This window comes from Ornithorhynchus anatinus, chromosome 11 (assembly GCF_004115215.2).
Source record: "Ornithorhynchus anatinus isolate Pmale09 chromosome 11, mOrnAna1.pri.v4, whole genome shotgun sequence".
Classification (NCBI taxonomy): Eukaryota; Metazoa; Chordata; class Mammalia; order Monotremata; family Ornithorhynchidae; genus Ornithorhynchus; species Ornithorhynchus anatinus.
In genome coordinates, this window is record NC_041738.1 from 31,629,171 (window position 1) to 31,638,211 (window position 9,041).

The following is a 9,041-nucleotide window of genomic DNA, read 5'->3' on the forward strand; positions in this document are numbered from 1 at the left end:
AAGATTACTGAAGGGAAATAAATAACAAAGGAAGAAAATGTTTACATATACAGACAAAGATTTCTAAATCAAAGCACTAGCCAGTAAAAATTCAATATTTAGAAGATAATCTATTTGCAAGTAAAAATCCAACAAGATCAGATGAGTGTCCTTCCTTTTTGTTTTTACCTTAACCCATGGAGCACTGAAATATGTTGAACTTTTAGAATAAAATGAGCCATATAGAAAGATGTGGGAAGCAGCAGAAATGTCTATATGAAGACTCAATTAAATTCTGTGAAAAGATTAATTAAAATTGAATTTTCTATTGATGCAAAATCTCCTTCCTGCTTGCTGTTGGTATTACCATTACCCATTTTCCATTATGAGCTATTATATAATGTAATGAAATAAAGTTTAGGACTCCCAGGAGATTTTTCTTTAATAGATCTACAGTATTAGACTGAAACAGGGTTACCAAAGGAGGAAGGGGTTGTTATTTCCCTTAGATCCTCCATCAACTTTCTAAAAATCATCAGATTTCTTATTACAAAGGTCAGACATTTCAATAGCCTAACCACTGTGAAAAATAAATGTTGTCGATGGAAAATCCAACATGGTACATTATTTTTTTTTGAGGGGGGCGGGCAGTGAGAGGAGGCAGAGGGTGGAGATTTAAGAGAGGAATTTGTGCAGTGAGAGCTGTCATCTCTTCTCCCAAACCACCGAACTAGAGATTATTTTTAACCATTCAGAAATAATGAGCCCAACTGAGGACCGACTCTTAGCGGTGAGTAAACTCCCTGTGTACAGGGATCATGTCTACTAACTATATTGTATACTCCCAAGAGCTTAATACAGTGGCCTTCCCTGACTAAGCCCTCCTTTCCTCTTCTCCCACTCCCTTCTGTGTCACCCTGACTCGCTCCCTTTATTCATTTCCCTTCCCAGCCCCACAGCACTTATGTACGTATCTGCAATTTATTTATATTAACGTCTGTCTCCCACTCTAGACTGCAAGATCATTGTGAGCAGGGAATACATCTATTTATTGTTATACTGTGCTCTCCCAAGCACAGTGCTCTGCACAAAGTAAGCACTCAATAAATATAATTGAATGAATGAATGAAAGTAAATGTTCAATAAATACCATTGATTGATAGACAGTTTGATAGAAATGGATGAGCCCCACCTCCCAGAGAGAGACCTGCATGTTTACCTCCACAAATAGAATTTGGCACCATTAAGGATCTGTATCTGGTTAGTTATTCACTATCCTTCTCATTAGATAGAGGAAATGTGGCTCAGGGTGTTCAGAAAAGATCTGGGTCTTATGAGAGCTTTGACGGGGCCAAAAACATGGTCTTGCTCTGACACAGTTTTCTAATCTGTAAAATGGGAGCAATAGCAATCACATCACTAGAGTGGAGCAAACATAAAATGTGATGAACCAGCCCGTTGTGACTGGGGAAAGGCCATTCAAATTTCAACCAGCTATTTTTAAAAATGACATCTCCGTAGCATCACACCTCCCAGGAAATGAAAAACCACAACATGTAAATTCCAGGGGATGTAGGTGACAGTTCCCAAGATGAGAAGGGACTCTCTGTATGCTACTATCACACCAATACATGTACATCCGATACCCACAGACTGGAGATTCTGAATGTAAACACAAGCTGCTGTTTCGCTGAGATCACACCAGTGTAGCAGCTTGTGTTATTTTTCCTTAATATTTTCAAAATGGGCAGACGGTTCGGATTAAAACATACAGAAGTCAATTCTTCTTTCCAGTAGCTTTCCAGGATACAACTTTTTCCCCAGGTAAATGAAACCAGGGAATTGATGGTGTCCCATTCATTTGAAAGATTGCCAAATTTTAGTTCCATATGAAAATAAAATGCTGATCCAGTTCTTTGATTTCCTTACTTTTCTTTCCCCCCACCAAGCAGCGGCCATCCCATTTTGAAATGGCTCGGCGTTACTTTACAGATGGATAGTGGTCCACTAAGGACCATCCTGCTACCACCTTGCTCATCAAGTCCAGATGGCCCAACACGATGAGATCGAAAGGTATTCCAGGGAGTGACCTTGGAGATGATTATGTGACTCAGAAATGAAGGGAAAGGGGTAGGAGTCAAATTCTGGAAGCATCAACTTACTAATGTGAAGGAGCAGAGAGCTCTAGCAGACCCGAGTTTTGCTACATAAAATTCACACTTTTCCCAGTTGACAAGACATCTGTTGCAGAATTTGGTAATCCTAATCCCCATTTTAACAGTAAAATGTGAGTCAACTCCCACTGCATATCTCCCCATCAGTGATGTTTGCCTTTTTAACCCTCCTAAATTACCTTATTTTATTTCTGCTTTAGAGGTTACCTTTGCACCTTCAGAAGGCATGATGAAGGGAGATGGTCTGTGAGAAATCATTAATCCATTTGTCCACAAATATCTCCTAATAATAATAATAATTGTGGTGTTTATTAAACACTTATTATAAGTCAGGCACTGTACTAAGGAGGAGCCAGGATTAGAACCCATGACCTTCTGACTCCCAGGTCCATGCTCTAGAGGCACAGTCTCTTCAATCAATCATATTTATGGAGTGTTTATTATGTGCAGAATACAATATAACAGAGTTGATTGACTTGTTGCCTGCCCACAGCAAGTTTACAGTCTCAAAAGGGCCACAAACGTGAATACGAATAAATAAATTACAGACATGTACATAAGTGTTGTGGGACTGAGGGAGAGGTGAATAAAGGTTGCGGGTCCAAGTGTCACAGAAGGGAGTTGGAGAAGAGGAAATGAGGGTCTGGTCAGGGAAGGCCTCTTGGAGGAGATGTGCTTTCAATAAGGCTTTGAAGGTGGGGAGAGTGATCTTCCTTAAAGAGCTTACTTTTATCAGGGGAGATGTCAGACAGATAGGTGATTTATAGAAACGGGAATATCTAAACAGTGTTATTGCCAGGGTTGAAGGGGAGTATTGTCCAATGGTACTGGTAAGCAAGCCATCAGTCACTCAAAGGTATTTGCTGAGGGCCTACTGAGTGTGGACCACTGTAATGATAATGATAATTATGGTACTTGTTAAGGGCTTACTACATGCCAAGCACTTTTCTAAGCCCTAGACTAGATTCAAGTTACTCAGGTTGGACACAGTTCCTATCCCCCATGGGATTCACACTCTTAATCCCCATTTTACAGATGAGGTAACTGAGGCCCAGAGAAGTTAAGTGATTTGTCCAATATCACATGGCAGACACATGGCAGAGCTGGGATTAGAACCCTGGTCCTTCTGACTCCTGGGTCCGTGCTGTATCCACTAAGCCATGCTGCTTCTCATACTAAGTGCTAGGGAGAGGAGCAGTGTGACCTATTGGAAAGAGCACAGGCCTGAGAGTCAGAGGACCTAGGTTCTAATTTCAGCTCCACCACTGGTCTGCTCTGTGACCTTGGGCAAGTCACTTCACTTCTCTGGCCTCAGTTACCTCATCCGTAAAATGGGGAATGAGACTATGAGCCCCAAGAGGAATAGGGACTGTGTCCAACCCAATTTGCTTGTATCCATCCTAGTGCTAAGTACAGTGCCCGGCACATAGTTAGCAGTTAACGAATACCATTATTATTATTATCATGTAAATACATTTATTAGAATCGCTCCAGAAAGAAGATGGAATAGGTTTTTTTTAATACTACTTTAAATATTCAATCAATCAATGATATCTGTTGAATGCTTACTATGTGTAAAGCACTCTACTAAGTGCTTGGGAGAGTACATTACAACAGAGTTAACAGGTGCTTTCCCTTCCTATAATGAGCTTACAGTCTATTAAATCTTTAGACCTCATTCTTGAGGATTTGCAGCTGAGGCTCCTTTCCTTCCTTTTCTCTTGCCCTCTGTCTCCAGGCCTTGTCTGCGAATCACAGGCTTACTTGTGGTCATCAAACACCTAAGTTGTTCGGGCAGAAGAGAAGCAGGGAAGTCCTCACAGTGTCTGTTCTGGTCGACCTTGCAAGTTATATGGAAGAGAGGACCCCAGAAAAAGCAACCTCTTCCAATTGACTTCCAACCCTGTCTTTTTCTGCCCCTAAAAATGGCTCTGGAGGTGACTTTGAGTACAAAATGGAGAGCCGGCAAAGAGGAGTAAATAGTTGGATGACTTGCAGAGACAAGAGGCGGAAACTCACAATCGGTAAAAGGATGATTTTTTTTAAATGGTATTTGTTAAGCACTTATTATGTGCCAGCCACTGTACTAAGCACTGGGGGAGATGCAGCTTGGACACAGTCCCTGTCCCACATAGGGCTCACAATCTTAATCCCCATTTTACAGATGAGGTAACTGAGGCATGGAGAAGTTAAGTGACTTCCCCAAGGTTACAAACAGACAAGTGGCAAACCTGGGATTAGAACCTAAATCCTTTTGACTCTCAGACTCGTGCTCTATCCACTAGGCCAAGCTGATGTGATGAATCATTTTTCCATTTTAAAGCAAAAGATTTTAGTGGATGGTTCCAATTCATAGCCTCTTGGCTTTGGAGCATTCTGCCCCCATGGAGGTAAGGGCTGCTAGGGGGAAGATGGAATAGGTTTTTTTTAATATTACTTTAAATATTCAATCAATCAATGATATCAAGGACGTTTCAGCTAGGGGGAGGGACATTTTCAGAGAACTTAAAGGGAAGTAAAACATTGAAATGAGTCAGTCCAGAATTAGTAGTTAGGAGTTATATAGGGAGGTGGGGAGAGACAAAGAAGGCTGGATAGCCTCAATTGCCTAGTGGGAGGCTTTGATACTGAGGTGAAGAGCTGGGCGTTCTGATGGTTGAGGGTTGAGACTGACATTCTGGTGCCCTGTTCAAATGGGGTAAGTGGAAAATGCTTTTTCTGAACTTTAAAATCTTGCAATGGAGAGATTCAATGAATTAAATAGGCTCATAGGGGTCTAGCAATCAGTCAATCAGTGGTATTTATTGAGTGCTTTATGTGTGCAGAGCCCTATATTAAGCACTTGGGAGAGTACAAGACAGCAGAGGTGGTAGACTTGTTAGCTGTGTGACTTTGGGCAAGTCACTTAGCTTCTTGGTGCCTCAGTTACCTCATCTGTAAAATAGGGATTAAGACTGTGAGCCCCACCTGGGACAACATGATTCCCCTGTGTCTACCCCAGCACTTAGAACAGTGCTCGGCACATAGTAAGTGCTTAACAAATACCAACATTAGTATTATTATTATTATTATTCCCTGCCTATAAGAAGTTAACAATCTAGGAGGGGAGACTCTGTTATCCTGTACTCTCCCAAGTGCTTAGTACAGTGTTCTGCACACAATAAGAGCTCAATAAGTACCACTGATTTATCGATTGTGTATATGAGATTTGCATATAAATGCTGTGAGCCTGACTGTGGGGTGAATATTGTGTTTAAATGAAACAGATCCAAGTGCATAGGCGACACCGAAGGGAGCTTCCATTGTTTCCATAGTTACAGAGAGTGTTCCAGGCTATCCTGGGTTTCAAGTTGCATATAAGTTTTGCATACCCTTTAGATCACAGAAATAAACTTGAATGGAATTGTCTTGCCTTCTGCACAAAGACATTTACACGTTTTATACTTTGAGGTCATTTGCAGAGATTCTGATTTCATAGTTAACCTTTTTACTGAAAAACAGTGACAAAGAACCAAAATATCACTTTCTAGATTTTGTAAAATTTGACCTTCTTGATTATCCAATCAGGAAATTCATCTTATAATAGGTATTTGTTTCAGCAAAGCTCTTTTCAGTAGATTTGTTTCTTCAAAGCATGTTATTTTGGAATAGACATTCCAAATGAAGTTTGTTTTACTCTGCCAGTTGGATCCAAGGCTCCTTCTTGTATACATCTTCTAAAATGGGATTATTAAGGTCACAGATAAGAGTTGGTATTGGCAGCTTTAAATTAGCAAAAATATTACAGGAGAAGCTGGGGAATTAAATAACATAACTAGGTGTTTGTTTGGGAAACCTAGATGTTTTAGAGAAAAACTTCAAGTCTGTACTTTGCAATGACCAACAAATTTAACAATCAATTGTATCTATTAAACACTTCCTGGGTACAGAGCACTGAACTAAGCTCTTGGGAGAGTACAATATGATTAGAGTTTCTAGAGATGATCTCTGCCATAAGGGGCTTACATTTGAATATTACATATTGGAGAATCTTCCAGCTACAAAGAATCACCAAAAGAGATATTCAAGAGAGGGTGTCCAACAATATTTTGGAATTGGATGTCAAATCTGGATGAATTCACAAGTTCTTGCCCTTCTACTCCTCTTACAAATTCTGATACTCATCTTTGGACATAGGACATTTTTTCTTCATTTCTGCTAATGCTCTTTAATAGCTCATTAATTTTCCTGACTGATGAGTATCTTAAAAGCAATTTTTTTTCCTGGATGTGTCAACCCAACCCACCTTGTTTATTTCAGTTGAGAGACATTCACACTCCCTTGCTATTTGTGGGCTAGTGACACAGTGTGGAACAGCAGTGATGGTAATGACCGACTGATTGAAGCAGCATATGCCCTGTTCTCTTTTTGTACTGCTGTTCCTTGGGAAGTAGATAGGAAAATACAGTGTGAGAAGAGCCCCCTGAGTCATTCATAAAAATCTGACTTTCTTCTAAAATACAACTTAGAAAACAATCAGGTTTAAAAGATTCTATTATTAAAAAGCAGCTGTATGCTTAAACTTTTAGTAGAATAATAATTTCTGAGCATGCCTGCTTCCCAATTGAAATGTTTTGCCAGTTGTAACCTTCCTTTTGTCTCCTATTTCTCAAACCTACATATTTAATGTTAAAAAGAAAATTATGGGAAACACAATTTTCTTTTCAAATTAGGTCCCCTAGTTATCTTAGGGACTTAGTTATTAAAAACACTGAAGGTGTTTAAAATCTATTCTCCTACCGTATGACACAAAGCACTGAAATAAAGTTTAGGACTGGTGAATCAAGATGGGTTTTTAAAAATTCACCCTGGTATGACAAGTTGTGAATTAAATCTTGCTCTCCCAGATTCTACCTGACTCAGACCACAGCGGGCAGAACACAGGATGGTGATGTTGACCATTAGATGATGGTGCTCATAGACTTAAACCTTGAGATGGTGCATATTCTTCATTAGCTAATTTTACATAGAAGTGGTACAATAATTTCAACCCCTTTCCACCAAAGTAAAAACAAAATGGATCCATTTTAAAGCACAGATTAAATTCCCTGTATGTAGTTAGTACTGAGCGATAACAACCAAAAAAAAAAAGGTTTCTAATATCACCACTGGTGTTCGTTGCCGTATGAATGCAGGAGAGTAGGGACATATCTGATGGAAGAAATGCAGGGGCAGGATTTTCATCATCTTTTCCTGTCACTGGAAACCTGCTTATTCCTGCTACTTTCAACAGTTCCAACAAACCAGAGCCAAAGTCAGTGAAAGATCACACCTCTTGCACACTACATGAAAAAGCAACATACTGGCATTTAGAGAGGCACATGAATCTTGCAACACTCTATTAGGGCAATGTAGATTCCACAGGAAGAATTTTACCCTTTTTGGATGGTTGTAGCTCTGGCTTTCTGAAAGCAAGAAAGAGAACCCGAGTGCAATCTCACTGTAAACTTTTGTAGCCACGATGAACAAATAAGTGAGGAAAGAAATGTTCATTTTCAAGTTTCTAAAGGAAGTGAAATGAGGAGCTGATGAAAGTTTTCAGAGAAAAAGGTTTATATCAGCAGAAATAGACACTTGTTTAATCATACAGGTGCACTGGTGGTGTCAGGACTGAGGGCTGTTTCTGTTGTTCCATTATACTCTCCCAAGTGCTTAGTATGGTGTTTTTCACACAGTAAGAGCTCAATAAATATAACTGAATGAATGAAGTACAGACTCAGGTATGAGGGAGGAGGCTGGACAAGGTGTGGATATTAGTTGTAGAATATGCTTCTGATGCTCTGACCAGGGTTAATAATAATAATAATAATAATAACGTTGGTATTTGTTAAGCGCTTACTATGTGCAGAGCACTGTTCTAAATGCTGGGGTAGATACAGGGTAATCAGGTAGTCCCACGTGAGGCTCACAGTCTTAATCCCCATTTTACAGATGAGGTAACCAAGGCACAGAGAAGTTGTGACTTGCCCACAGTCACACAGCTGACAAGTGGCAGAGCCGGGATTTGAACCCATGACCTCTGACTCCCAAGCCTGTGCTCTTTCCACTGAGCCACGCTACTTCCCTGCCCTGTAAGGTTGGATGATTGAGTCCTACAGTCACTCATCCAGTTCAAAGATGACCCTGTAAATTGTGCAGTCTTATCCATGGAGTACCCTGAGGGCATGTACAGATAAGGCCACATCTCTTCCGGGAGGACTTCCCTGAGAAGAAATGTGGCCAAATAATAATAATAATAATAATGGCATTTGTTAAGCGCTTACTATGTGCCAAGCACTGTACTAAGCTCTAGGGCCTACTGGATAGAGCAGTGGGCCTGGGAATCAGAAGGTCCTGGGTTTTAATCCCAGTTCTGCCACTTGTCTGCTATGTGACTTTGGGCAAGTCACTTCACTTCTCTGGGCCTCGGTTAGCTCATCTGTAAAATGGGGATGAAGACTGTGAGTCTCGTGGGACATGGACTATGTCTAATCTGATTACCCTGAACCTACTCTAGTACAGTGCAGGACACTTGTGTGCATATCTTTAATTTATGCACTATAAATTATTCATATTAATTTCTGTCTCCATGCTTAGACCTTGAGCCCATTATGGGCAGGGAATGTGTCTGCCTGTTCTGTTGTACTCACCCAAGTGCTTAGTACAGTGCTCTGCACATAATAAACACTCACTAAATATGATTGATTGATTTATAATCTTAGCTACATTAGATGAGTTGGCTATTTGCATGGTCCAAAGCTATTTTTAAACCTCACTATTGGTCGCCTGATTTATCCAAGCCCTCAGTAAAGTTGACCCATTCTTCTTTGAACTTTTGCTGGTTAGAGTGGCTACTACTGTATCTTTCCA